The sequence below is a fragment of the Prionailurus bengalensis genome, chromosome A1, assembly GCF_016509475.1.
Source record: "Prionailurus bengalensis isolate Pbe53 chromosome A1, Fcat_Pben_1.1_paternal_pri, whole genome shotgun sequence".
In the NCBI taxonomy this organism is placed as follows: Eukaryota; Metazoa; Chordata; class Mammalia; order Carnivora; family Felidae; genus Prionailurus; species Prionailurus bengalensis.
Window position 1 is genome coordinate 180,760,619 of NC_057343.1, and position 27,620 is coordinate 180,788,238.

The 27,620-nt window shown below is 45.0% G+C and overlaps 1 protein-coding gene across 1 annotated transcript in view; it reads left to right on the top strand.

The window, feature by feature from the left end:
• The window catches only part of SLIT3 (slit guidance ligand 3), a 597,991-nt gene that overhangs the window by 1,275 nt on the left and 569,096 nt on the right, over positions 1 to 27,620 (top strand).

Here is a 27,620-nt window from a genome sequence, read left to right on the forward strand (position 1 = left end):
AAATGCCTCCCCAAACGGGCCGGAGAATGGAAATGCTGACAGCCCTTTAAATGAGACCGAGCGCTATAATCTTACAAACCGCACTCAGCCTCGGATCCAGGGTTTGGCAGCGAGAGGAGAGGCGTTTGGAGAGTGGGGTGGATTGACCCTCGTTTTAACCCCAATTGTGCAACCAAATATTTACTTTTCATATGTCAACGTTTTGGAAACATTTATCATTTTGATCCTCGGACCAAACTCAAAACTTGGACTCCGAGGGTGGGCTCTTCCCAGCCCGCAGTTGGGGAGTACGGAAGGAGGGAGAAATGGTGGAGGGGGTTGGAACCGGCCTGGGAACACAGCCCAGAAGTGGGTGAGGGTTTGCTCCAGTGTAATAGACTTCTCCACGTCTTGCTCTCCTTGTGTCTCCCTTCCCCACGTGTCTTAGGGGTAGGTGCATGGGTATTCCGTTCTGCCTTCTTGACTTTAGGCTGGCAGAGAGAGAGTGGCATGAGACTAAGTGGATTGTCCTGGAGTGTGTTATTCCTGTTGATCACGTCCTGTCACCCCACTCTCTTCCTCAAACTCTATGTGTCCCTGGGCAGAATCTCAAAGGTACTACCTACCTTTTCCCTGGAGCTTTCCTGTGGCTCAAAACATCTTTTTTTCAAGTGCATTGATTATTCTGTGTGGTCATGAAATTCTAGAGGGTTGGAGCTGAACCTTCGTTAACACATGTAGAAAAGGTTCAGAAATGTGAAACAACTTGCCCAAGGTAATACAAGTTAATGGCAATAAAGGGGCCACAATCTAGGTTTCCACAGCTTAATTCAGACATTATAGTTTACCATACCAGTTACAATTTTGTTTTAGTGGTATTTTGGAGTAGCTAACACTGTGCTAGCCATCTTTGGAACAAGGGTCAGTGTGGGCCAAAGTCTGTAAACAGTCTTGGGAGGGTTCTGGCTGGGCTTGGGTCTTCGAATAGGGTGCTCTTGCTACTGTTTCAGGTATACCCTGCAAACATTCAGTTTGCTTTGCCATTAGCTCTCCTGTTGGGAGTTTTGAGACTCCCTCTCCTCCATTGTAAAAAAACATGGTGCATAATTGGGAAGCCAGGGGGAGTGAGCCCTTCTCCTGCTGTCATGGAGGAAGTCTTCAAAAGCTGCAAGCACAGCACAGCAGCCAATATGCCACCCACCTACCTTCCCCAAGAGACCCAGGCAGCTTGGGGCTGTCCATCTGCTCTACAACTGGAGAAACTGGGTGGAGACTGAGTCCTGGGCGTTCACATGGGGCCCTGCTGCAGTCACAGTCATTTGCAGACCTTGGCAGAGTGGGCTGTACTTTGGAATAGTCTCCGGTCACTGTTGCCTCTTCGGCTGGGGTGCATTGGGTGACGCGGCTACCCGGTCTAGCTCCTCATTCTGTTCTCCTTCCTCCCTGGGAGAGGGGGCAGCCTTTAGAAGAAAGCTGGGCAAGGAGTGCTGCGGGGCTAGGAGCAGCCGACCAACAGTCCTTCACCACCTCTCACCCTCTTCTGGTCAGCCCAGCTGTAACATTTGAATTCTGCAAACTCTCGGGTCCAGTGTGTGTGGGGGGGGCGGTGGGTGGGGGGGTGGGTGATGTTTGGCATTTCAAAGCTATGGAAAGGATTTCTTTAGGGAGGAATTTCTCATTCATCCCTCTCTTCATTCATTCAACAAACATTACTTGAACCCCTACTGCATTCCAGTAACTGTATATAAAATCATTGCATATACAGAAGAAAACTGGCAATTCAGCTTAAGGAATGTAAGCAAAGGACCGAGCAAAGGGAACTTCCTTTAGTGAGTCTTCTAAACTTTCCAGGACTCATTTCTTCATGGGGCATATGTTTTGTCAGCATCAGCATCATATGCTCGGGACCTTCCTAAAATCCAGTTTTCTGATCTCAAATGTTTCTGTTCTGTTTTATAACAAAGAAGAAGCATTTCTGCCTTCTGCATTCCTGCTACTTTACCTCCCAGAGAGGCTTTCCTGAGGAGTGTGTGTGGTTGGTTTTCTGGGGGTTTTTGAGTTCTGAGGCCTCATTTGCTCATGCTACCCCTTAAGGAAAATCTGCCGGGGGATAATGTGGTCACCATTTGGACTTTGCTTCAGGCCTGAAATGGGGTCTGTTATATTGTTCATAATTAAGCTGGTATCAGAGTTGGGGGGGGTCTGTGGTCCAGTTTCTTCTCCATAATGTCAGCACATTGCACAGAAAGAGAAACTCTATGTCGTTTATAAACTACCGACAATCTTTTTCCCTCAATAAGGAGGTGACACCCACAAGAAAGCTAAATAAACGCAGGGGAGAATTCAGTGTAATTTATTATCCGTGCAGCAAAGATAGAGGACAAGAGGAGAGGAAGTGAATGGTGGTGCCTGAAACAAAACATTTACCATGGAGCACAGAGTAAACAGATGTCGCATTTACCCCTCTGAGTACAAAAGGAGCCCACAGATGTAATTCTTCTCCAACCACAATCTCAGCCTGGAAGAAGAGGAGACAGATGAAAATGAACTCTCACGAGGGGCCCCTTCTCTCTGTGCTGCCTAAAGGCAGGCAGAGGCCTACTTCTCACCCACGGCGAGGTGGTGGCCCCAACAGCAGAGTGGGGCAAGAGTGGACATCTTTGGTTTTTCACTTGGCTCCGGAACATGCTGGAGACTGCTGTATTTAAATAAACATTTCCTGTTTGCGAAGGAAAACGGGCGAAAGGCTGAAACGTGAGAATGTGGTAACTTAATTTTCTCCATCACTCCAGATGATGGCAAGCTTCGCCGGTGGTTGCATCCAATAAAAACCAACACCGTGTCACAGGCTTTCCCTCACTTGACCACAGAGGTCTCCAGGTCAAGTGGGAGGCTTTCCAAGATGCTCTGTGGCCAGGCCCTGCATCCTGGTATTCCTAACCTCAGGGCCAGCCCAGAGGACTAGGGGCAGTTTGGTGAATCCTGGGGCCTCTCTGAGCACAGTGGTCTCCTGGTGAACCTGTGGGTTGGACACGAGCAGTTAAGTGCACCTGCCTCCAGTGTACTGTGCAGCTGAACAGATTGCTTTACCTTTTGGGGCTTATTTTTCTGAAAGCAGAATTCTCGTGTAGTCCTAATAGTTTTCCTTGTATGGGCCTCTTCCCCTGTGCCTAGAACAGTGCCTGGCACATAGTAGTTTTTCAACCAGTATGTGTTGACTAAATGAATACATCTCAAAAATTTACAAGTTTTTCTTTAGTTCTTGCACGTGAAAGATGGGCAATTAGAGCTTTGCATTTTTTATGTATGGCCAAGGGCAACTTACTAGTAACCTATTACATGAGTTATTAAGGGTTCCTGAAATTTAGCTTTCATGAACTAAAATTATTGCCTTACTAGAGTTAGCAAGGACTCCTAATGAGTGACACAACTCTGGAGTCTGGTTGCCAGGCATTGCTTAGCAACCTTGCAAAACTCCTACTGTGCACATGCCCCTGAGAAGAGCTAGAAATCCCGAACACTTAAACTGTAGGCCTTTCTAATCAGGAACTCATCAGCATCATCCTGCGCTCTCTGTGGTTTTTGATTGCTGCTCTTCTTGTATTAATTGACGTATTTGTAGGATCATTATTAAGTTTTGCTTTTGCGGATCATCTGGGTCTTGTATATTTCTGCATTTTTTTGCATTTTAACAGTTATTTTGTTTCTCTCCGGTTCTGTTTGTTGTCACTGAGTTCGTCCTCCCCTGGAAAGTGAGAATGGTAGATCTGAGAGCCATGGAGTCTTTTCCACCGACTAAGTGGACTACATGGGCCGTGGCAAGGTTTCAGAACCCTGTGCCTATTAGTTCAGGGTGTCGGCTCTGGAGGCAGAAGGCTCTGGTTTGAATTCTGGCTCTGTTACATCTTTGCTGTTGCACCCTGGGTGGGTTACTCCACTTCTCTGGGCTGCAGTCTGTTTACTCCCTTTGTACTGTATTTCCACAGCTGTACTACAGGGATGACGATCACTGTGGCCCCCTGTGTGCGTGTTGTGAATGTGGCCCGAGACGTCACATCATACACTCAGCACAGTGCTTGGCACTTCGATTCTCCAGCTACCTCTCCTTACTTGGAAAGTATGCATAGTAAATGTTCCTCTTGGGGAATCAAATGAAATAATGAACAGGAAGTGCTTAACACAGTACCTAGCACTTAGGCCTCCATCAGCCATTAATGGTAGTGACCATGGCCATTATTTCTATGGCTTCATCTCAGGCCCCATCCAGCTGGAAAGCTTGAGATGCCCACTCTAAATGTACCCCATGGAGGCAAGGTCTTCGCCAGCACGTAGGCTGTGCCCAGCACGCTCGTGCCTGGTCCCCCTCCCCCTTCCTCTCCAGTTAAGCCCAGGTTGGCCTCCGTTCTATAAAAAGGGGATTACAGTTGAAGTGGTTTATATCTTTTCCATGGGCGTGCTGCTTTGTGGTATATTTAAATAAGGAATGCATTTTATTTATTTATTTTGGGGGGTTAGATTTTCATGGGGAATTTTTGGCCCTGACTTTTTTTTTTCAGTGCTCATTCCTTCTGTCTTTCCCTAAATACTTTTTACTGACTTCCCATGTCTGCCTCTGTTACTGCTTTTACTTGAAACAGCTGTATTTACTAGTATGCTCCACCCTCATTATGTAAGGTGGTGTTAACCCTTTTTAGAACTGTTGAAAAGGAAACAAAACAAAACAAGTCATGGGAGGCTTTTCCAGAAAGCTGTTGTGGACCATCACTAATTCCAGATAGGATAGATGCAAAGGGTGCCCTGCTATGGTGCATGGTGTTGAGTTTTCAAAGCTCTTCATTATTTGTCATTCTCCAGCCTTAAATTTAAATCAGTCTTGCCCAGGTAGGAAGAGCTCACAGTGGGAATCTTCTGCTTCTCTGTTCTGCAGACCTGGATTATGTTTTGTAAGTAGTGCTATTGCTGGTCTGCCAAAGGCTGTACTTTCTTCCCACTCACTGTGGTCTTCATAGTTCTGTTGCCAGCACTATATTTGATACGCCATTCTCTGGGAAAAATTCCTCAAGAGTGTGTGATTAAAAGTCCTCAATAGTGAGGGGAGAGGGAGGTGAGAAAAGTAAGGATCTTTAGGTAAAGGTATAGACTTTAGAGCCAGATAGGGTCCGCTCCTGGTTTCTCCATTTACCAGCTGGGTGACCTCAGTTTTCTCATTTGTAGAATGGGAATAATAAAAATACCGCCCCGCCCCCCGCCTTCATAGGGTGCTATGAGTACTGAATTTACTCGCATGGACTGCCTAGATCATAGTGCAGCCTTCATAAGTGTGGCTGTTATTGTTATCATCATAATTCTTACCAACTATAGTCCTTCCAGAGCTCCAGATAAAGCCTGATTTGAAACAATACAGGGGCGCCTGGGTGGCGCAGTCGGTTAAGTGTCCGACTTCAGCCAGGTCACGATCTCGTGGTCCGTGAGTTCGAGCCCCACGTCGGGCTCTGGGCTGATGGCTCAGAGCCTGGAGCCTGTTTCCGATTCTGTGTCTCCCTCTCTCTCTGCCCCTCCCCCGTTCATGCTCTGTCTCTCTCTGTCCCAAAAATAAATAAACGTTGAAAAAAAAAAAAAGGAAACAATACAGATTGTTAGGGTTGAAAGGGCTCCTCTAGTCCAAGTTTACAGGCAGCTTGATCTTCCACCAGCATAATTTTGGAGAGAGCGGCCATTCTCCTTTGCTTGGTTACATCTAGTGGTGAAGAACTCAGTTCTTTCTAAAGCAATTAATTCCATTTTAGAAAACAGTTTTAACCTGAAAATTTTCTTTGCCTGGGGGTTGAGCTTATCTCCCACTGACTGTTGTTACACAGAGCAAGTATAATCCTTCTTCCAAATGGTAGGATTTCAAAAATTTTATTGCCGTTGTGTTTCTCACTACCCACTTATCTAAGTCTTCTCCTCTCTTCCATACATTTTTATAATTACCTCAGCGGCTCTGTATGTGTTAGACTTTGAGACAGGCCCCCTCCCCATTCCCAGTTGTCTTCTTCTAAATACGTTTCACTGTTCTTTGCTCGTATTAGTTTGATTGAGTCCTTCCACTGCCTTGCTACCTTGACTTCTGTTGACATCCTAAAGGAACATTTTCAGTTTAGACAGGCACACCCCTAGGTTGGCTCATTTCTACCAGGCTATTCCCTGCCTCCCCCATGTCTTCCAGCCTTCCCTGCTGTTGATCCTATTTTCCCCATCCCAGATTTGTGCAGTTGGCTTTTTGGAGTCTAAGCGCAACACTTTGCATTACCCTAATTAAATTTTGGCAAATAGTTTAATTTCATCAGCTTTTCAGCAACATTTTCTATTTTGATTCTCCCATCTAGTGTGTTGTGACTCCTCCCCCCACTCCCTCTGCAGTGAGGAGCTTGCCCTGTGGATCTTTATCCAGGTTGTCAATATAATCAGCACAGTCTTCTCTGCTCTCTTGAAGTCTTTCTATGGCCGGGATGTGGATCATGTAAATATATTGTCCGGTTCTTTCTGACTGGGAAATTTTGAGGTCTTATTGGACTGTAGCATCTTCTTTCCCTGGGGTTCTGTTGTTCATATTTTCTCTGGAATGATTTCCTATTAATGCTTAATTCCTGTGTTTGTTGAGTATTTTCTAAACTATTGGTTTCTCATAGCACTTTTCCATTGTGATTTTAGCTTCATCCTTGTTCTAGTAGTCTGATGCCAGAAGCCCTACCAGCATAGGATGTGGCGTGTGTATATGTGTGTGTGTGTGTGTGTGTGTGTGTGTGTGTGTGTGTGTGTGTTATTCTCTCCTGTAAAGCATTGTAGCCTGAGAAATGGGGCTCTTCTGTCAGTGGCAGAGCTGAGCTGAGAAGCCTCACTCTTGTAAAGTGATTTCCTTTAGCATCTTGGGTGCCCATTGGCACAGAGCACATTTGCTTGAGTAGTGCTGAGAATGAATGTGTTGGAGGATGAAGCATAGAGGTGCACATGCTTTCCCCAAATTGCTAAACAATAATAATGATAATGACAATGACAATCACTGCCACCGCACCAGCTGCTGTTTATTGAGCCCCTCTTTGTGCCTGGCACAGCTCTCCCACTTTACACACTTGCTCTCACTTAATCTAACAGTCATGCAAAGCAGAAGCTCATCCTGTCCTCATTTTACAAATAAGGAAACTAAGAGAGGCAAAGTGACTTCCCCGGGTTGGAGCAGTAGAGTCAGAGCTCATTCACGCAGGCTGGTCTCAGCTCCGTGCCCTACCCGCTGATCATGCCAGTCTTCAGCAAGCCTTTGAAGTCGGCCCCCTTTCTTGTCTTCCAAACCCAATTCTCAAGTAAGAAGAAGAAGGAAAGAAGGAAGAAAAAAGTGAGTCCCAGTTGAAACAGGGAGCACCTGTTCGAAGCAAGGCACCCCCCCCCCCCAAGAGGAATGGCAGTGCTGTGTTCTGGACCGCTGGTGGTATGGCCGTCATGTCCAGTTTGGGGAAGTAGGCGGCATTCGAATTGGAGCTTGAAGGATGAATAGTGTTCCCGGAGGTATTAATGGAAACATGGTAGAGATTTGCAGAAGTTCATCGTTACCTGGAACGAAAGAGAGCCTGCACCCATTTTAAGATGATAGGAGCAAAGGGGGGGTCTGGGTGTCTCAGTCAGTTAAGTGTCCGACTTCAGCTCAGGTCATGATCTTGCAGTCTGTGGGTTCAAGCCCTGTGTTGGGCTCTGTGCTGACAGTCCAGAGCCTGGAGCTTGCTTCGGATTCTGTGTCTCCCTCTCTCTCTTCCCCTCCCCTGCATGCGCTTGCTCTCTCTCTCTCTCTCTCTCTCTCTCTCATAAATAAGTAAGTAAATAAATGAAGTTAAAATGATAGGAGCTATACTTGAGGAAGTTTCATCTAACAAGGGTGTTTAGAGATGGTCAGGTCTTAGGAAAAGTATCACCATGGTTATGTGGCTAATTATTATTTTTATTTTGGATTTTAGGGGATAAACCCTCCAAGAAGGGTCCTAATGAGGCTTCTTGACCAGTATTCTTCCCCCACAAGGATCTGTTTAAATTTTTGTAGGGACTGCCTTTCTCTCCAGTTAGAGGTACCGCTTGCCTTCTCTCAGCCATGATCTCTGGGCTCCCCCACCCTGAGATCAGGTCCTGATGGAACAGGACAAGTATAAGATGCATCCTGGCTGGAGTGAAGATGACTTCACTCTTCACAACCTTATCACTGCTTGTGTGGCCTCAGACTCCTCTTGTCCGAAACACCAGTCTGGGTTCTCGACCCCTGATTCATTCTGCACTTTGGCAGTACTGTGAATTGTGGTTCCTGAAAGTCAGCCAGCACATTTAACCACCCACCTTGACTCCCTCTTGAGTTTTTCGGCCTCCCTAGTTCCTGTCTGCTACCTGGCATACCCACTCCTTGCTCCCCTGCACTCCAGAATTATTAGTGTATGCCTTGACTCTGGCTGTGGAGTTCATGGTCCTCTTCTGACCTGAGTTGTGTGTGGGCTTAACCATGGACCTGTGTATTTTCTGCATCTCTCCTTGAGCTTGAGCTGCTCCTGGCCCTTGCCTTGACCCTTCCAGCTTGGCTTCTTGCCTCCTCACCTTCCCCTGCCTTCCATGTAGCACTCCATAGCCTTGGCGCTGAATTCAGACATTCATTCTCTAAGCCTCAGGTCCTGAGATTGGATTGCAGGAGCATCTTTGTGGCCTGGATCTTCCTTGCAGACTGGAGACTCGAGACTCCAACTTGTGCTTATGTCCTGGAAACAACCTCAGACTTCATCTTCATGGCCACCTGAAAAGTCTTTTATGATGTCTAGCGTGAAATGTAGAGATGAAATATAGAGATGTTCCAGGGCTGGACTCTGTGAATGATAAATTGCTTGCAACATGCTCCCAAGTTATCTGCAACCCAAACAGAGGGTAGAGCATGTTTTTCTGTATTGAAAAGCCCAGCAATGGTGATTTCATTGAAGAGATGTCCTGTTCATAAATGTGTTGCAGAAGTTTCTGGACTATCTAGTACTTTGCTGATATTCTTTCTTCTCCGCATCTCTGCCCAACCCTAAAATGTAGATAGAGAAGTGTTTTATATATGGGGTTTCTAACTGGTATTAATGTGAAACCAGTAGGGAGTCCAATTTGATATAACTTAAAATGAGTAAAAAGAGGGTGCCTGGGTAGCTCGGTCGGTTAAGCACCTGACCCTGGATTTCAGATATCAGTTTCATTGGTTCGAGCCCCGCGTTGGTCAGTGCAAAGCCTGCATGGGATTCTCTGTCTTTTTCTCTCTCTGCCCCGCCCCCCCCCCCAATTGTGTGTACATGCGCTCTTCCCCACCCCACCCCCCCAGTAAATACATATTTTAAAAAATGAGTAAAAAGACCCAGGCAGAATCCTGGTTTCCATCCCCCTCCCCTTTTTCTTTTAACTGTGGGACTTTGTAGGAGTATCTTTCTGAGTCTTAGGTGCCTCATCTGTAGCCTTTAGAATGGTAGGACTAACCCTTCTCTCCTGGGGCTGATGCAAGGTTTATATGAGATCAGATGTCTGCAGATACCTCCTAAATTTAGTGCTCTGCGAATACCTTAATGAGTCCACCCACGATATCTGATTTTAACCACTAAATCCTGTATTTGAAAGATGATCAGTGTGAATTTTCAGAAGAGGAAATGCAGTGAGTTCCAAGTCACCCATGCCTTCACGCTCTTGTTGGGGGTTCCTTTTCACTTACTAAGGTGCATTGTTTACAAAAGCAAAGAAAGCGCCCCACTAGCCAAGTCAGCAGCCCAACCAGGTGGAGCTTAGAGGACTTTTTGTCTAATAGAGTAATGAATAAGTGGCAGTTTCCAAGAAAGTAGAACCCCATAAGGGGCTGTATGAAGGATGAAGTTGTTTAAAGGAACTATTTATTGAGTGCCTACTATGTGCCAGGAATGGCGATGCATAAAGCAAGCAAAATGTCCTCATAACTAGCATAGCTCAAAATAATATGATGTAGTCTAGGCCGTTGCTTCCCACAAAATGACTGACAAGGCAAAGGCCACCATGCTAGGTTCAGAGAGGAGATTCATAGGATGGCAGGGGAAATGCTAGAACAATGAGGGAGGCGGGACACCAAGCCCTCAGGAACCACTGATGAAAGCGAGTCTCACTCATCCCTTTTAGTGGGTACAAATATGCAGAAAAACTCACACATCATAAAAAAAAAATAGTACAAGTGGAATTAAAAAAACTCATGGGGAAAATATTAATCTGAGAACAATTGTATCCGAGAAAGCATTCAAGTATGCCTCTGCAGCTAGCTGGCAAACAGCACAAGTTCTGCATTTTATTAGAGCCCTAACTCTGTGTAGAACACTGACCTTATTTGAGAAGCATTTCATAAACACTGACACACAGCACAGCAGCATTTGAGGCTATGAGGAGATACAGGGCCTCCTCTGGGTGGCCAGCTTCCCTTCCCGGACGCTTGCAGCTGTAACCAGACCACTGGACGTTGTTCCCCTGTGGTGTTAATTCACTTATTCTTCTCTCTCAGGTTTAACAAGCAGGTAGGAATTTTCTCAGGGGAAAATGAAAGAGGGGGCTTTGGACTGAAATGTGCTCTTTGGGCAAGTTTTCCTGGGAGTGCAGTGGGCCATGAGCAAGACTAAGCTTTGGAGGGAAGGGTCTGAGAACTTAGATTTGGCCCAGTTTCTTGTTGGAGAGCTCATCCTGTGCCTGGAAACCAGTGATGTGTATGTGTATAGGAGGGTGGTTCTCAAGCAGCTTTTACCTGGTCCTGTGGAATAGAAGACCCGTGGCTTGCAATAGCCCTAAGAAATGTGTGCACCGCCTTTCCTCCTACTACAAGTTGGCAGTTTTCTTTCCATCTGCTGCCAGCTTGAAAGTCCTGAATTTCTGCCATGGAACTCAGTTCTGTCCCTCCCCCTCTCATTTCCTTCCTTAGCTAAGAGATTTTTAGGCTTTTGAGGCATGTTTGGAGATCATCTGGTCTGCCCCTTCCCCACTGATCTGACCCACCTGGACAGAGAAGTGTCTCAGAAAAATCGTGGGAGGGGATGTCATCTTTGTGGTGGGAGTCTCCCTTCTGAGAAGCTTGCCTCCTTTCATTTCAGCCTTGCTCACAGCATTAGTCCTGAATAAAGATCTCTCAGCCTTAGGAAGCCTCTGCCAATCTGAGAAGCTAGGGAGAGAGAAGAGGGACCAAATCTAGTACAAAAATAAATAAGTAAATGAAAGGGATAATGTGGAGCTAGAGGGGAGAGGCACAAAATGGGTGACTTGGGATTGCAGTCCCAAGACCCTAAGCACCAGGTGCAAGAAAGTACCTAAGCTTGTGTAGAGTCTAGAAAGGGAAGCCCTCAGATAGGAAAACTGCAAGGGAAGGGACGCGGGGAACCAGGACTGGAGTGGGAATCCAAAATGGGAAGGCCAACTACTTCATGGGAGTTTTTAATGAGTCTAGTGCCCCCCACCTTCTAATTACTTCTTACCACAAGATGGTAACCAGTCTGTTCTGTTTACTCTGTTTACTCATACATTTTAATACTTTCTGAAACATTTCCCATAAGCTTCCTCATGCCCTGTGTCCTCCTTGTATGTTCTAGAAATTTTGCAAAGACCTAAATCTCCTCTGCGTTCTTTCCCGACTGGAGCTGCATGCTGATTCAAGCCATATTCAGCCAGGAAGCTCTCTTGCCGTCTTTAAAACAAGAAACATCTTCTTCTGAGAAGACTGCACTACAGTTTTCTTTGTCTGTGTTGCTAACGAACAAAGAGGCCCCGTTGCAAAACAGCATTTCACGAGCAGAGCGGGGCTGATAGCACCTCTTGCCAAATGTGACTGTGTGTAGTTGTGTGTGGGGGGAAAACAGCTTTGTCAAGAGGAGAGCCGACGGAGGCAGCTCTGGGGAATTTTTAGCAACTGCAGCATGGTGTAGTGGAAAGAATGCTTGCATGGGAATTTGGAGACCTGGCTGTGCCTCTGACCCACCGTGTGACCTCGGACAAGTCACTTGACCTCTCTGGGCCTCAGTGTCCTGGTCTTTAAAGGGGATGAAGGGAGCAGGCTGGATGATCTCCAAGGATCCTTTCAGCCCCATGCATCCTCACTTCTGGGGGCTGGGATTTGAGGTTTAGACCTGAGCCAGCATCCATCCAACCCAAGGGACTTTCTAGAGGCAATAGAATGGCCAGGACAGCTGCTTCAGGGAGTGGCTGGTCCTTGATTAAGGCTCAAATAATTAACTCAGCTCCACAGTTAGCCTTCTGAAATTAAGAAAGAAAAAGATGTTTAGGTTCAAAAATAGCAGTTGGGGTTCCTTAAAACCGATTGGCTTTGGGCTTTGTACACTTTATGCACAGACATAATTTCCCTTCCTCTATAGAAAGCTGTTTAAAGTATTGATACTGGAGTTAGTGTGACCCGGCTTAGATGCCATAGCTAGGTAGGTAATCTTGGGCATGTTCTTTGATAGTAACCTGCTTCATTGGGTTGCTGGAAGGTTCAAATGAGGTAATACATTTCAAGCTTAGAGGGCAGTGTTTAACCTTAAATAACCACTCAGAAAGTCATTTTTCTGATTACCTATTTCTGCTTAACAAATCACCCCAAAACTTAGGGTTGGAAAGCAACAACCATTTCATTGGTGGTTTCTCCATGCTTCTTTGAGTCAGGATTTGGGACATGGCTCAGAGGGATGGTTTGTCTCTACTTCCTGATGTCTGAGGCATCAGCTAAAGAATGTGAGAATGACTAGGGGAGATTTGAACCGCCGGGTGTTAGAATCATCTTCAGGCTGTTCTCTTACACATCTGGCAGACAGGCTGGGTTGACTTGAAGGAAGGTTGGCCTTAGGCTGGGATCGTTGACCAGAGTCCCTCTATGTGACTTCTCTGTGTGGCTTGGGCTTGTTTGCCACATGGTGGCCATGAAGTGTTCTAACTTCTTACATGGAGACTCAGAGCTCCAAGAACAATGTGCCAGTAAACAATCCAGAGGTTGCATGACTTTTTAGGAACTAGCCTTAGAAGCAACAAAGTGCCCCTTCTGTTGTATTTTATTGTTCTAAGCAGCACAAGTTAGTTAGCTTGCATTCAAGTTAAGGACCACCTGTCAAAGAGAAGTCCCAAAGAATTTGTGGCCATGTTTTAAGACCTCTGTAGCCATACAATTATCATTGTTACTTTCTGTACTGTGTATATAATCTCTTAACTAGATAAGAAGCTTCTTGAAGGCAGAAGCTATACATTTCTCTACAGAGGTTTAGTACAACACTTATGAACATAAAGCTAAGTGAACACATTTAAAAAAATCAAATTGACTTGGATAGGCAGGAGGTTTAGTGGAAAGACCCTGATCATTAAAGCCAAAGAGAGTTTGGTTAAAAAAATGAATTAAAAAAATGTGCCCTTTGGCAAATCACTTGTCTTTCTAGACTGAGTTTTCTCACTCCCCGCTCAAATGGAGACGTTATACCTATCTCAAGGATTGTTGTAAGAATTAGGGATAATATGTGCCAAATGGCCAACACATATTTGATGCTAATGAGCATTGTGAGGCGTTGTGGCACTGTGGCAAGCACATAGATGCTCAAGGTGACAGAGTGGTTTCAAATCCCATTGCTTTCTTTTCTTGGAGGGCAAAATGGGTATAATAGTATATTATGTCTAGGTTTATTGTAAGGAAGATTAATACATCATGTAAAGCTTCCAGCTCAGTTCCTAACACACAGCAGGGACTTAATACCTGTAAGGCCTATAAGAGTACCTGTTGAGCAGCCACAGTTAAAATTGCTTTTCTTTTGTTTGTACACTGATTCCTTTATGAATTTATGCATTGAACAATTATTTATTTAGTGCTCATATCTCATAATAGCTTCATTTCTTAAGTCCTTGCTTGGTAGGGCCTGTTAATGCCTAGATCTGGGGAGATACATTCATGGATGGAGAATTGTCCCTTCAGCAAGGAGCTCACAGGTGCAGGCCAGCTGCTTGGGACAGTATTCTATTTGAACACAGGTGCAATTGAGTTTTAATTGTCCCTGTTGACTTTTGACCCGAGAGTGCCTCCTGGCTTCCTCCAGTTATAACCCTTTTTGCTCAGATATCCACATGTGTCCTTTCCTCTTTGAGCCTGTCTTCTTATTTTTTTTTAAAGTTTATTTATTTTGAGAGAGAGAGAGAGAGAGAGAGAGAGAGAGAGAGAGAGAGAGCCAGAGCACATAAGTACATGCATGAGTTGGGGAGGGGCAGAGAGAGAGGGAGAGAGAGAATCCTAAGTAGGCTCCCCACAAGGGGCTCCATCACACGAACTGTGAGATTATGACCTGAGCCAAAATCAAGGGTCCGAGGTTTAACCGACTGAGCCACCCAGGCGCCCTCTTTGGGTCCGTGTTCTTTACTACTGTGTAACTACAGGCAAATGTGAGCTCTTTGTGTCTGTTTTTGTTGTTGTCTTTTTAAAAAGCATTGTTTTCCTAGCTCAGATGTGTCAAACTATACCAGTCTGGTCTGTGTGGTGCCAGGAAGGACACTCAGTCATTTCTCCAGGTAGTTCCTAGGACCTGAGGCTCCATTAGGAACCATTGACTAGGAGCTCCTCCCTTTCTTCCTGAAGATCCCTCCCCAAAGCCCTAGCCTTAGCCTTTTTTTAAAAACGAGTCTAGAGAATCTGATAAATTGTCTTTGTGTTTAGAAAAATACACAGACACAATACGAACACAATGTATTTTGCAGACGATTTTGAGGTTATTCATGGCCACCTCACCAGGTGGCATATTTCTTCGGAATGATTCTGTTTCAGTGATTTTGATTACACGATCTTCTGGCCTTTTGCTGAGTTCTACTTGAGGATCATAATGTACCTGTGAGACTTAGGTCTCACTTTTCCAAGTCCTGCATCCGTCCATTGCAGTAGACATGTGATGTGTTTGGCTGCCAAGAACTTGGCTTTCCTTCCTAGCCAAGTATCATCTTCTGCGCCCACAGGATGCAGTTGACTGGGTTTGTCACCAGGCGCCTTGCCCTCCCCTAGTCAAGGGATGAGCTCATGCCCCAAGTCAAGTCCTTTGGGTGCTTCCTGCCTGGAAATGGAATCTTGACCCAAGGGATGAAGAGATTGGGCATGATGGCTTGCCATTTCATCTAAGCACTTCTGCAAAATGGCCAGACATGCCTGCTTTTCTTTTCCCCAGACCTGTTCTTCAGATTCCCATTGAATCCAGAAGTTCCTGATAGCCTTCTAGTGAATTGCCTTTTGCTCAAGCTTATAAACTTGCCACCAGATAACACTGAGAAAGCAACAGACAACAAACTTGTGGAGGAGAAAGTGGCATAATGAGAAAGATTATGACTGGCGTTTGGAGAAAGGCAGACCCAGGTCTGAATCACAGTTTTACCGTTCACCAGCTGGGTACCCTGAGGCAAGTTCATTCTTCTCTTAGGATGTCAATGTCATTGCAAAACAGGGATAATGAGTCCTGGAACCTTGATTCTCAAACTTGGCTGTGCATGGAAATCACCTGGGGAGATTTTAAAATTACTGGTGCCTGGGTCCCATCCCCAGAGATTCTCTTGAATGATTTTGGGGTGCTTTCCTGGGTGTTGTGATTTTATAATGCTCCCAGGTATTTCTGATGTGCAGCAGCATTGGAGAAAATTGACCTAAAGAAATTCTTCAAATTATAGAGGAGATTAAATGATAATAAGCACAGTGGAGGGATTGATAAAAGTCATTCTCCTTTCCTTTCCTTTCTTAAGGTGAGCCAGAATCGCTTGCCTTTGCTTCTAGTACGGTTTTCTTTGTTTGGAACAGTCATCGCCATGCATGACAAGTACGGTGCAATATAACCCTGCTTATTTATACCATTTGAGGTGAAGGCCAATCGTAGATGTAGCCAGAATTATAGAATATACAAAAATGTGACTACTGGCACATCTGGGGAATAACTAGGACGAGTTCAACAGTGTTTTGTGAGAGCGTTCTATGGAGTAACTGCTTTAATGAGAGATGAAATTGATTTATAATTACCATGGCAACAGCAAAATAGAGTGATGTCTCCCCAAGGGACCTGGACCAGGACCCATGAGGATTCTCTCCCACGTCTTCCCTGTAACTTGCTGAGTGGCCTTGGCTCAGACAGTTCATCACTCAAGTCCTCGGTTTCCTGAGAGCACATTTTCTGATGGGTGCAACTTCAACAGAATTTTTTAGGAAATCTGTTGATGTGACTGTTGTTAAGACACTGATGAAAAGATTCTATAGGAAGCAGAGTGAAAGCAGGGCCTTGAGCCTCTCAGAAAAGATAATTATAGATATCGGTTCTCCTATCTCCTCTCTTCCCCTACCCCACAGCCTCTCCCACATCTTACCATGTAGGAACCTGTCCAAACCTCTATCTTTATGAAGGGCTTTCTATAGAGAGGGTACCAAGGGAAACTCCTATCTTAGCCTAGGGCTTCTCTACCTAGGAACTATTGACATTTGGGGATGGATTTTTTTTGGGGGGTTGTGGGGAGCTGTCCTGTTCATTTTAAGATATTTAGCAGCATCCCTGACCTCTACCCACAGATTCCAGTATAAGCAAGCCCCTCTCCTGTCTGACATCCAAAAGATGTCGCCAGACACTGCCAAGTCTTCACTTCCAGTCTCAGCGAAATGGGTTTAAGTAAACAGAGCAGCATAAATGTTGTGGGTGCACAGTGGTTAACCTCCTTAGTGCCCTCAAATCCCAGGGAGCCAGACAGCTATCAGGAATCCCTACATCCATTGTTACAGATGGGGGTTCTGAGTTCCAGAAAAGTTAATAGTAATCATAATAACCACCGGCTACCATTTATTGAGTGTTTATTATGTGTTATGTGCATGGCTAAGTGCTTTATATATTATATTGTCTCAATTAATAGTTACATTGACAAAGCTTGCAAACCAGTGGCCAGTAGGCCAAATTCAGCCTTCCAGTGTGTTGTACTTGGCTCACATGGTATTGGCTCATAGAGTTGTTATTTTTCTTTTGAATGTCGGTTTCTTGCCAACATTTTAAGATTGAGTGAATTCATATAAAAATCTAGCTCCAGCTTCTTTTTAAGAAGTTGGTAAATTTGGGGGTACCTGGGTGGTTCAGTCACTTAAGTGTCTAACTCTCGATTTTGGCTCTGGTCATGACCTCATGGTTCGTGGGTTTGTGCCCCACGTTGGGCTCTGCACTGAAAGTACAGAGCCTACTTGGGATTCTCTCTCTCTCTTTCTCTCTCTGTGCCCCTCCCCCCCACACACGTATGCTCTCTCTCTCAATAAATAAGTTTTCAAGGTAAATTTGGCAGTAGGGGGTCATATTGGCTCAGTGGTAGTAATTGTCTGGTTTTTAGATGAGGCACATCTCCTTTGCACTGTAGTCCCCACCACTCCTGGCTGGGACTCCAACTGTGTGTCAGATGCCATTTGGCATCATGTTATTTTTCTTTTGCTTCCCTCATTGATGTCACGTGCCTGGCTCCTCTAGGTTGTTGTATTTGTGGCTCCTTCCTTATACCTACCCTGTGTTGCATATATTACTGTTCCAATTTTAAAGTTTATTTATTTATTTTGAGAGAGGGAGAGAGAATCCCAAGCAGGCCCTGTGCTATCAGCACAGAACTGGATGTGGGGCACAAACCCATGAAATGTGAGCTCATGACCTGAGCCAAAATTGAGAGTTGGACCCTGAACCGACTGAGTCACCTGGGAGCCTCAGTTCCCATTTCAAAGATGGGAAAACAGAGCCTCAGCCAAAGGAAAGCTCTTGTCCAAATTCACACAACAAGAAAGCTGGGAGAGAAACCTGAGCCCCCGACCTTGCCAGCAAGCATACCCCTTCCCGACATCACAGAGTAGCTGCTGGGAGAGCCTCTCTGCATCCCAGGATGCCCCAGCCAGATCTTCGGCAGCTTAGGGTTTCCTTGGAGAACCAAATCTCATTGCCCTTTTGCTCACCAGGAAACCACATGTCACCAGCATAGGAAGAGTGTCTTCTGAGTGTAGCTCCCAAGCTGCGTTTCCCCTATGTCTGTGCCACTCTTTGGTCTGTGTCCAAGGGCTGCTCACACACTCCCACGTAGCCGAGGGGCCAGCTGGTGTGTGTGCTTCTGCCTAAGATGAGGCTGCTTGCCTGTGGGGAGGCTGTGATTGCTTTAGGAAATTAAGTGGGAGTGATTAATTAGGAAATGTACTGAGGACTCTGGAAAGAAATAGCTGAAAAAGAAAAAAAAATTGGAACTCTAAATATGGAATGCTTCTGGCCACATGGCTAAGGATGCTGTGTTCAGTGGAACTGAAGGCATTTGATTCTGTTATTTCTGCTGCTGCTGCTTTGATATACCCCCCTTGCATAAGGATGCTGGAAGGAACCACAGAATCAGCTGGCTCAACCTCTTCTTTCACCAAATGGCAGTGAGAGCTCAGAGAGGCCACCAGGGGAAGCTGGCAGCTTCGAAGGAACAGCAAGGCTTGAGACTCAGAAAGACCTGATGTATAATCTCGGGCAAATCTCTGAGTCTTGGGCTTCTTACTGTGAAACCAAGGTAGCACTGGCCATTGCCAAGAGTTGTTGCAAAGAATTAGTGAACAAAAGCATGAGCACTGACTGCTTCTAAGTAACATGTGCCAGGCACTGTTCCAGCATGTTGCTGTGTTTTCTTGCTCTACGACAGTCCTATGAGGGGGGTACTATTATTAGCTCAATTTATAGATGAACAAAGGCACTGAGAGGATACGTTATTTACTCAGCGTCCACAGCTGGTCAGCAGCAGAGCCAGGTTTCCTATGCAGTCTAAGAATCCACCTTCTCAACCACTAAGCATTCAGCCTCCTTTACATATTGTATAATGTGTAGGTGACATTATATAATCAATAAAACAGGGAATTTATGTATGATACAATTTATTGTGTATAAGATAATTAACATATAAGTAATTAATATATAATGTGTTATATTAGGTGGAAACCTATGAGATTGCCTCGTTTGTTAGCAGGAAATGTTGAATAGTAGTAATTTCATAGAGTTCATCCTAATATATGATACGTAAGTCACAGAAATTTTTCCTTCTCTCACCTTCAGTGAATTCCCAACTTTGAACCTTCGTTTCTTCCTCCATAAAGTGGGGCCAGCATCCGTAACACATGGTATTGCTATACCGTATCAGTCAGACCATGTGTGGAGAGTACCTAGCACAGTGCCCAGAAAATAGGATCCATTATTTTTTGTTTGTTTGTTTGTTTTGTTTGTTTCCAGTCACAGCCATGGCTCCCCACACACCTACAGAGTCCTGATATGTAATAGTCCTTTCGCCCCCAGTGGTTTGGCTTTTGGTTTGAGGGTCTCCATGTCCAAGAAAACTTGTAAGTTATAGGTAAAGTATTGGGCCCAGGGACTGTTTTTCATTCCATGGACTTTGATATTTTCAATATGCTTCAGTCTAATATAAAGCTTCCTGTCAGGCCAAACTGAATGTGTTGCCTTCCACTCACTTAAGAATTATGGTGCTGCCTGCATGAAATACCACCCTGCCTAGGCTCGTTCCTTCTCTGTTTCCCCTTGGGTCCTTGTGGTAAAGCCCCTTGCTATACGTACTGAATTTTTGTTAGTGAGCCTTGTCTTTGGAAACTCTACCCAAATGGAGTCCTCTCTGTGGGTTTTAATGAAAGTTCTCTCTGATCCTTTGGGGTATGGGCTTTGTATCCTTGCAGGAGAACCATATGGTGATGGCACCACTCTCTTTACCAAAATGAGAAATAAGACTGAGTCCTCGTCTCACATCCTGGCTGTGACTCTGGATGGCTATTCTGAGTCCTTCCGGTCAGCCTGGAAGATCATTAGGAGACTAAGTGATGAGTCTGCCCTCATCCCAGAGCTCTTCTGCTTTCCCAGGGGTCTTGGAGACTAGAGGAAGTAGCTGAAGCAGGGTGTGGAAGGAGGGTTGGGTCTGTGCAGTAACCCTAGAGTAACAATAAGAGCTTACTTTCATGGGGACACTACATTGTGTCAGGCACTGTACTAAATGTTTCTTATTGTTTCATTTAATCCTCACAAGACTAGGATTAGGGCCTGACTGAGGCACAGAAGGGATGAATAGTTTGTCCATGGTCATACATGTGACAAACAGTAGAGCTGAAATTCAGGCCCATCTGTTTGACCCGTAACTTTGGTTTCTTAGCCACCATGCTCTATAGCTTATAGTCTTCTTTACTTTTGAGGAACTACCAAGTGGGCTTCCTTGATTCCAAAGCAGTAAATTTTACTGATTCCTAAGTGTGAAAGCAAAAGCAGAAAGATGGTGCAGATGGTCCGTGAATTAAAGCCCTGAGCTACTTGTCATCTCAGTTGCTGCTTGGGTCTCTTTTGTGGGGCTGTGCTTCCTTGTGCAAGTTTCAAATCCTGTAAACAGGAGACTCAGGGAAGAGTTGTATAGGACATCAGGTACCAACATACTATCCATTCATTCATTTGGCAAAGCTGTACTCAGTGCACCCATATGCACCTGTGATGCTCTGATGACCAAGCCATTTCTTATCTCCTCAATTTGCTCTTCCGAAAAACAACCACACATCACACCTACCACAAAGGCTATAGTCAAAACAACAAAACAAAGACCAAAAACCCAGCAAGTAACAAGTGTTGGTGAGAATGTGGAGAAATTAAAATACAATGTAAAATGGTTTCTGTGAAAAGCATAAAAATAAAACGGTTTCTGTGAAAAGCAGTATGGCGGTTCCTCAGAAAGTTAAACATAGAATTACCATATGATCCTGCAGCTCCACTACCAAGGTTACACTCCAAAGAATCGAAAGCGAGGACTCTAACAGATACTTATGCCACTATTCACTGTGGCATTATTCACTAGCCAAAAGATAGGAACAATCCAGGTGTCCATCAACAGATGAATGAATAAGCAAAATGTGGTGTATGCACACAATAGAATATTATTCAGCCTTAACAAGGAATGGAGTTCTGACACACAACAAGGATGAGCCTTGAAAACATTATGTTAAGCAAAATAAGCTAGACAAAGAAGGACCAATGTTGCATGATGTCACTTAAATGACATATAGAATAGGCGAATTCATGGAGATAGAATGTAGAATACAGGTTATCAGGGGGTGGGGGTAGGGTGGGGAATAGGAAGTCAATGCTTAATAGGTATAGAGTTTCTGTTTGGGGTGATGAAAAGATTTGGAAATAGATAGTGACTGTGGTTGTGTAATATTGGGAATGTTCTTAATGCTACTGAGCTATGTACTTAAAAATAGTTACAGTTGTAAATTTTATGTTACATATATTTTACCAAAAGATGATAAAAAAATAATCTCATCACAAGAGAAGCAAAAAGTCTTCTCTGTAAAGGAGCAAAATCTTACAGACATCTCTTTCTTATTCATCTCAGCACCCAGGCCTTACACCTAGCACAGGGCCTGGTATATAGTGCATGCATATTCCTTTTTTTGCTGAACCAAACTGGGAACAGACTAATTCCATTTGTAGTTGAAAATGGCAGTGAGGCTGTTGAGTGTAAATTTTACTACCATGGCAACTGTGGAGCACAAAGACAATAAATATGAAAATGCAGTAATATTTTTGGCAGGTGGGGTCAGCCGGAGGTAACATGGCCCATTGCAGGTAAATATAAGATTTGAAGGAGAGCGAAGTGTTAGTGATTGTTACAAAAACTCAGAAAGCACCCAAGCAGTGTCCTCTTTGTTCTGGTTGGGAGCATTCAGACAGCTTTCTGGGCCAATGGAACCAAAATGGATAAAAGGTTGGAATCCATGTTGGTATTAGACTCCAGGAATCTTGGTTCGAAGCTCTCAAGGGCAGACGAGAGGCCAACCATACTTCTCTCCATTTATTCATGACATAGTTCGAATCCTCAGGAAGAGGCGTTGTGGGTCTACACATCTCCTTGGCTGTTGGCAGAATGCTATCCGCTATCTAAGGGGAAGAAGACAGACCACAAGTTGGCATTTAAGGAAATAGACTGGGAAGAGATGAGAGGGATTCATCTTGCTGCGTTGTCTCATGGGCCAAAAGCTTCGTTTCGAAGAAAATGGTTTCTAAAAGCTGGTGTGAGTTTTGTGTTACATTTAGTTGTGCTCCTTCTGTGAACAGAGGCTTAGATAACCATTTTGGGTGGGAAAGAAAGTCATTTCTTCTCCTCCCCTCCAACACCCTTTCCCTCTTGACTGATATACACATTTAATCATTATTAGCAAGTGGGGGTCTTAGAATCCAAGAGCCTGATCTCCTGCAGTGTCCACCATCCTGCTGTCAGCCCACCTGTGACTTCCTTTCAGACTCGGAGTTGGGAGCTGTATTCCCTTCTTATGTTTTGTGTGACACAGCATCACCATGAAAGAGTCTGGCCCTCTGACACTACTGGGGGGTAAACCCCATTTGGAAAGATTCTTAGGCAGCCTGTGGAGGAAGTCTGGAGCTGATTTCATGATAGTAGAAAGACCGTGGGGTTTGGAATTAGGGCTGCATTTGAATCCAGGTTTTGACACTCGATAGTTGTAAAACTGTGATGAGTCACTAAACTTCAGTTTCCTTATCTGTAAAATGGGCACAGTGGTAGTTAGGTCTCAGGGTTCACTGTACAGCCCCTATTCATGAGAAGTACCTGCATACAACCTGCAAGTAAGCATCTGTCCAGTACTTGGCAGCTACTGCTGGTGTGAAGAAACCCAACAGCTATTTTGTGTTGTTTGGATCTGGCACTCAAGCATAGTGATGCTGGTCTGCTGGAAAAATCCCAGCCAGTTGTAATTTAGTAGAGGTCAGGGTAGCATCCAGCTGCATGCCGTGATACAAAGAGCTAACATTTAGAGATTACTCGCTATATTTAAAGCACCAAGCTGATTGCTTTATGCAAGTTATCGTGTTCAATTCTCACAACTCTATATGTTGGTCCTATTATTATACCCATTTTTCAGAAGACAAAACTGAGGCTTAAGTGACTCATCTGAGACCACCCAACTAGTAAGCACTTGATCCCAGATAGTTTGACTCCAGAGCCCCAGTGCATAAGCAACACATGGCTGCTATGGCAGGAAAACCTTCCTTGAGATTGCTTTGCAAGCTGAGCCAGGAAGATGCCAGTCTCAAGATCTGTCATGTGTTATGACCACTCAGTCTTAGAAGCCTTTGTCTCATCTTGAAAATCTCCCCATTTGCCCAAGAATGAAGTCCCCATTCTTTGTTGCCTTTCCAGGCTTGCCAAATCCAGTCCCCATCAATCATGCATTAATTAATTAGTTCATTCTTTCATTCACTCTGTCAACATTCATTTGCTCAACAGCTCCTTTGGACCATGACTATTAGTGCTGGAGATCACTTATGGAGTACTTACTGGACCCCAGGCACTGTTGTGGTGACTTTTACACATTACCCAGGTACTCATAATACAACTCTACATGGTAGACCTCATTACCACTTACTGCTTATTACTACTTTACAGTTGACAAAATAGAGGCCATAAGGAGGCTAAAGTAGTTGCTTAAGGTTCCAAGAAGTATGTCAGAGCCAGGAGTCAAATCCTTTCATCAACCCTTGATCCGAGGAACTGTCTTCCCTTTCTCAATGCCTGTAGCATTAACTAGTTCTCTAAACTATTGGTTCCTAAACTTGAAGAGGCATCAGAATCACCTGGGCTTGTTTAAAAGTAATTTTTTTAACATATATTTATTTTTGAGAGAGAGAGAGAGAAAGAGAAAGAGAGAGAGAGAGAGAGAGAGAAACAGAGCATGAGTGAGGGAGGGGCAGAGAGAGGGAGAAACAGAACTTGAAGCAGGCTCCAGGCTCTGAGCTGTGAGCACAGAGCCCGATACGGGGCTCGAACTCATGAACCGCGACATCATGACCTGAGCCAAAGTCAGATGCTCAACCGACTGAGCCACTCAGGTATCCCCTGGGCTTGTTTAAACACAGACTGATGGGCCTCACCTCCAGAAGTTCTGATCTAGGAGGTTGGAATGAGGCTGAAGAATGTGCATTTCGAATAATAGGTTCCCAGGTGATGCTGATGCTCCTGGCTGGGTGACCCCACTTTGGGAACCACTGTTCTAATCCAAGCTCTTTGAGGACAAGGATCCTATCTTTGTTGTTCTCCTTGCATTACAGTACCTGGCACAAAGTAGATGCTTGATGTGTCTTTGTCATTTTGAATTGTTTGATCACATATTCATTTCTCCTTCATGTACCATGTTTTTATTTCTCCATGTGCAAATAGGCTTTGCCATGTAGGATTTAAACTCCTGGGGGTCAGAAACTTCACCTTCTTAAAAAAAAAAAAGGAATTTCACCTGATATTTCGTAGCATCTTTTACAGAGCCAGCCTCGCACACACTGGGTGTTAGGTAAATGTCAGCTGGTCGGTTGGTTGATTCAGAGACCAGCCTCGCTAAGACCGAATTTACAAGCCACTTGAACTCTGCACATATAGCTCTGGAGACAATCTCTAGATACCTAGAAGAGGTCCCAGTATATAGTTGGTGCTCAGTAGTGCCTGTTGAATGAATATCCTCAATCTCTGTGGCTTTGTGGCCAAAAACCTCAGGTTTCCCTCATATCTTGAGCGCAGTTCCAGCTTGGGAGCTCAGCCTCAAAGTGTAGTTTGGAGGATGGAATTTTCCAGGGTTTTTGGTTTACCCAGGGCAATGATTCTTAACATTAGCTACACATTGGAATCACCTGGGGGGCTTTAAAATAATATTGATGACTGATACCTACCCCTGGAGATTCTGATTTCATCGTTCTCAGTGTGGCCTGGGCAGCAAGTTTTGTATAGATCCCTTGGTGATTCTACTGTGCATCCAAGAATGGGAACCCTGATCTAGAGCACTTGGTGGCATAAATTTCTCTTGAGCATTTGTAGAAGGTTGTGCATGTATGTGAATATGAGTGCACATGTGTGTAGAGAAGTGCAGGGCTATGCGCTCCTGGAGTGGCACAGAGTGATCCTCTCTGACGCTAGAATAAGGGTGCAGGAACTAGAAGTCAAGCCTTGGGTAAAACTCTGGCAAAGCCAGAGGGTACTTGAGAGTGCTGAGCAGGCCTGCCTCTGTCTCCCATGGCTGCCTTTAGCTGACTGTTGGTTGCCACATTCCGTGGCCAAGGAGGCTCTGTTTCAAGGCTGAATGCAGGTGGTGTGGCTTTTGCAAGGCCCTTTTGTTCACTCTCAAATCAGAAGGGGCCGTCCTCCCAGGGGCTGAGGTGTGGGGCTTAGTATTTGGCATCACGCACATCAGTGCTGAGCTTATTCTTGGGTTTCTCAGTGGAAATGCACACGGCTACTTGAGACCCAGGAGCTGGCTGAGAGCAATGGGAAAGGTCATGCCTGGGCCCCCACCCTAACAGGTTGCTTGACTCAGCATAATCCTGGTGTAATTAAGCATGACAAGAAGAAAAGGGGGAAAAGGCTAGCGGTTACCAGTGTGCACTCAGCCCAGGCCCCCAGGGACTAGGGTATTCAGAAGTGCCAGCTGTTCTCAATTTTATTGGAGCCAAGACTTGGCTCACCTACAGCCATCTCCACCAATTTGTCCCTGGGCATTTGGGGTGTGGTTCAGTGGACCTGTAGCATCAAGTATCCCAGAGAGATGGTTGGGTGAGTAATTCTTCCCTTCTCTTCTCTCTTGTCATATCCTCTCAGAAGCTGTGTGTGAGAGACACAATCACGTTAGTACATACAAATCACCCACTGTTGTCTGAGTGGTTGTATTAGGTAAGGCAGGCACTGTGCTGAGCCCTGGAGCAAGGACTGGTTCCTGAGACTTGGTTATACTAGTGGGAAAGCATTTAGTCAGGATAAAGTCTGGAATCAAATCCAATCACATACTTGAGCCAGATAGATAATATAAATGGGTGAATTGGGCTGCCTGTGAAGACATAGGGAATTATGGGGGCTCATAAGGGCATAAGTGAACGGGGGACCACATGCTCAGCAAAAACTCATTATTTAAAAACCCTTGTTTGCCAAGCAAACAAAACAGGGTCTGTACAGTGGGAATCAATGATGGGGAACCAATGTGACACCCACTTCTAGCCACTTAGGGTGGGGAGTACTCAGCCAAAAGATTGCAGGCTCCCTCATGTCTATGTGCAGGTCTAGAAACCTAAATTTCAGAATGGACTCATGATCCTGGAGGTGTTGTCTTTTGGGGCCAGCTGCACCCACAGTTGCTGCTTAGGGAGTCCACATTGAGCATCTGTGAAAGCTTCCAGAATGCAACTGGCCAAATCAGGAATTGACCAGGAATCGGGAATCAGGAATTGGTCTGGTGGAGGTATCTAATGAGACTGCAAACATGATAGGGAAGAAATTGCAATGGCTCTGCCCTTACTCTCCCTTTCTGTTCCCTTAGGAACATGAGAAGCAAAGGACAGAGGAAGGAACAGAGAGGGACCCTGAACACACTTATCCATGTTTCCTTCAACTTAGACTTGGGAGAGCTTGGTAGATTTCTGTCCTGCTCACACCCAGTTTCCTTCTGGTCTCCTTCTTCCTCACCTGCCTACCTTACCCAGCACTGTGTTCATTTATCCATCACTGGACTATGGACCCAGATCTCCCAGGGGGAAGCCCCAGAGGCTTTTCCTGTGGTCTCAGTCTCCTGAGCTCTACTCTGCAGTACTAGGGTCAATGGCAAGGTTTCTGTAGATCACGAGGCCTTCAAAGGTCAGAGCCTCAAAGGTCCTTCCAGCAAGAGGCTTGTGAAGAAACAAGTCACTTGTGCTTATGGAATTTGAATGGCAAGTCCCTTTCTCTGGGGTTTGAAGCACTACATAGCTTCTAGTGCTTGCTCGCTTCTGACATGGTGCTATTTTTAGCATTGTTCTCCAGATATATGGGACTCTCCCACTGTTGTTCTCTTTTATTTGTTCATCCATGTGCTTGTATTTTCCACAGTGAGTGTGCTACAGTGAAATGGTTTCTGCAAAGCCCCTTGCCTCCTTCCTAAAACAGTTTACCCCTTTGCAGTGCCCCACACACCAACACCATGGCCCCAAGCCACGTCAGAGTGAACAAACCACAGACTGAAATTGCAACCATTCAGGAAAGAGGAGTCTTTAATTTGGGCTTAAAATAGCCCACAGCCTGAGAGTTTGGGGGACCAGGAGCAAGGTGTAATCGTAGGAGTGGGCATTGGAGACCCACCCCGGAATGACTGGGCAGAGACTGTGGGCAGAGCGAAAGACAGGCATAGAAGTTGAGGGTCTGGGCTGGAGTCCCCCACAGTTCATTTAATACTGTCTTCTTGAGTCTCTTTTCATAATGGAAAAGTGAATGACATGGCAATAAAAATACATGGCAACCACCCACTCCATTTGGAATGGTGTGTCTGCTCCCCTCTTTCCTCAAAACTCTGTGAAGGCATCATTGTAATATTAGCTGTAATCAGAGCCACCATATTGCTGAACTCCTGGGTAACTATGCACATTATGTTCTTCAGGGGTGCCATTCTCACTGTATTCTCTTGAACAGCATCTCCTGAAGTTGTGCAAGCAGCAGGAGTGGTGATAATAAGAGTAAAGGGATGTTGAGCATTTATGGGCTGGGCATTGTCCTGTCCTCTTGATATGCATACAGTAGATTAATTC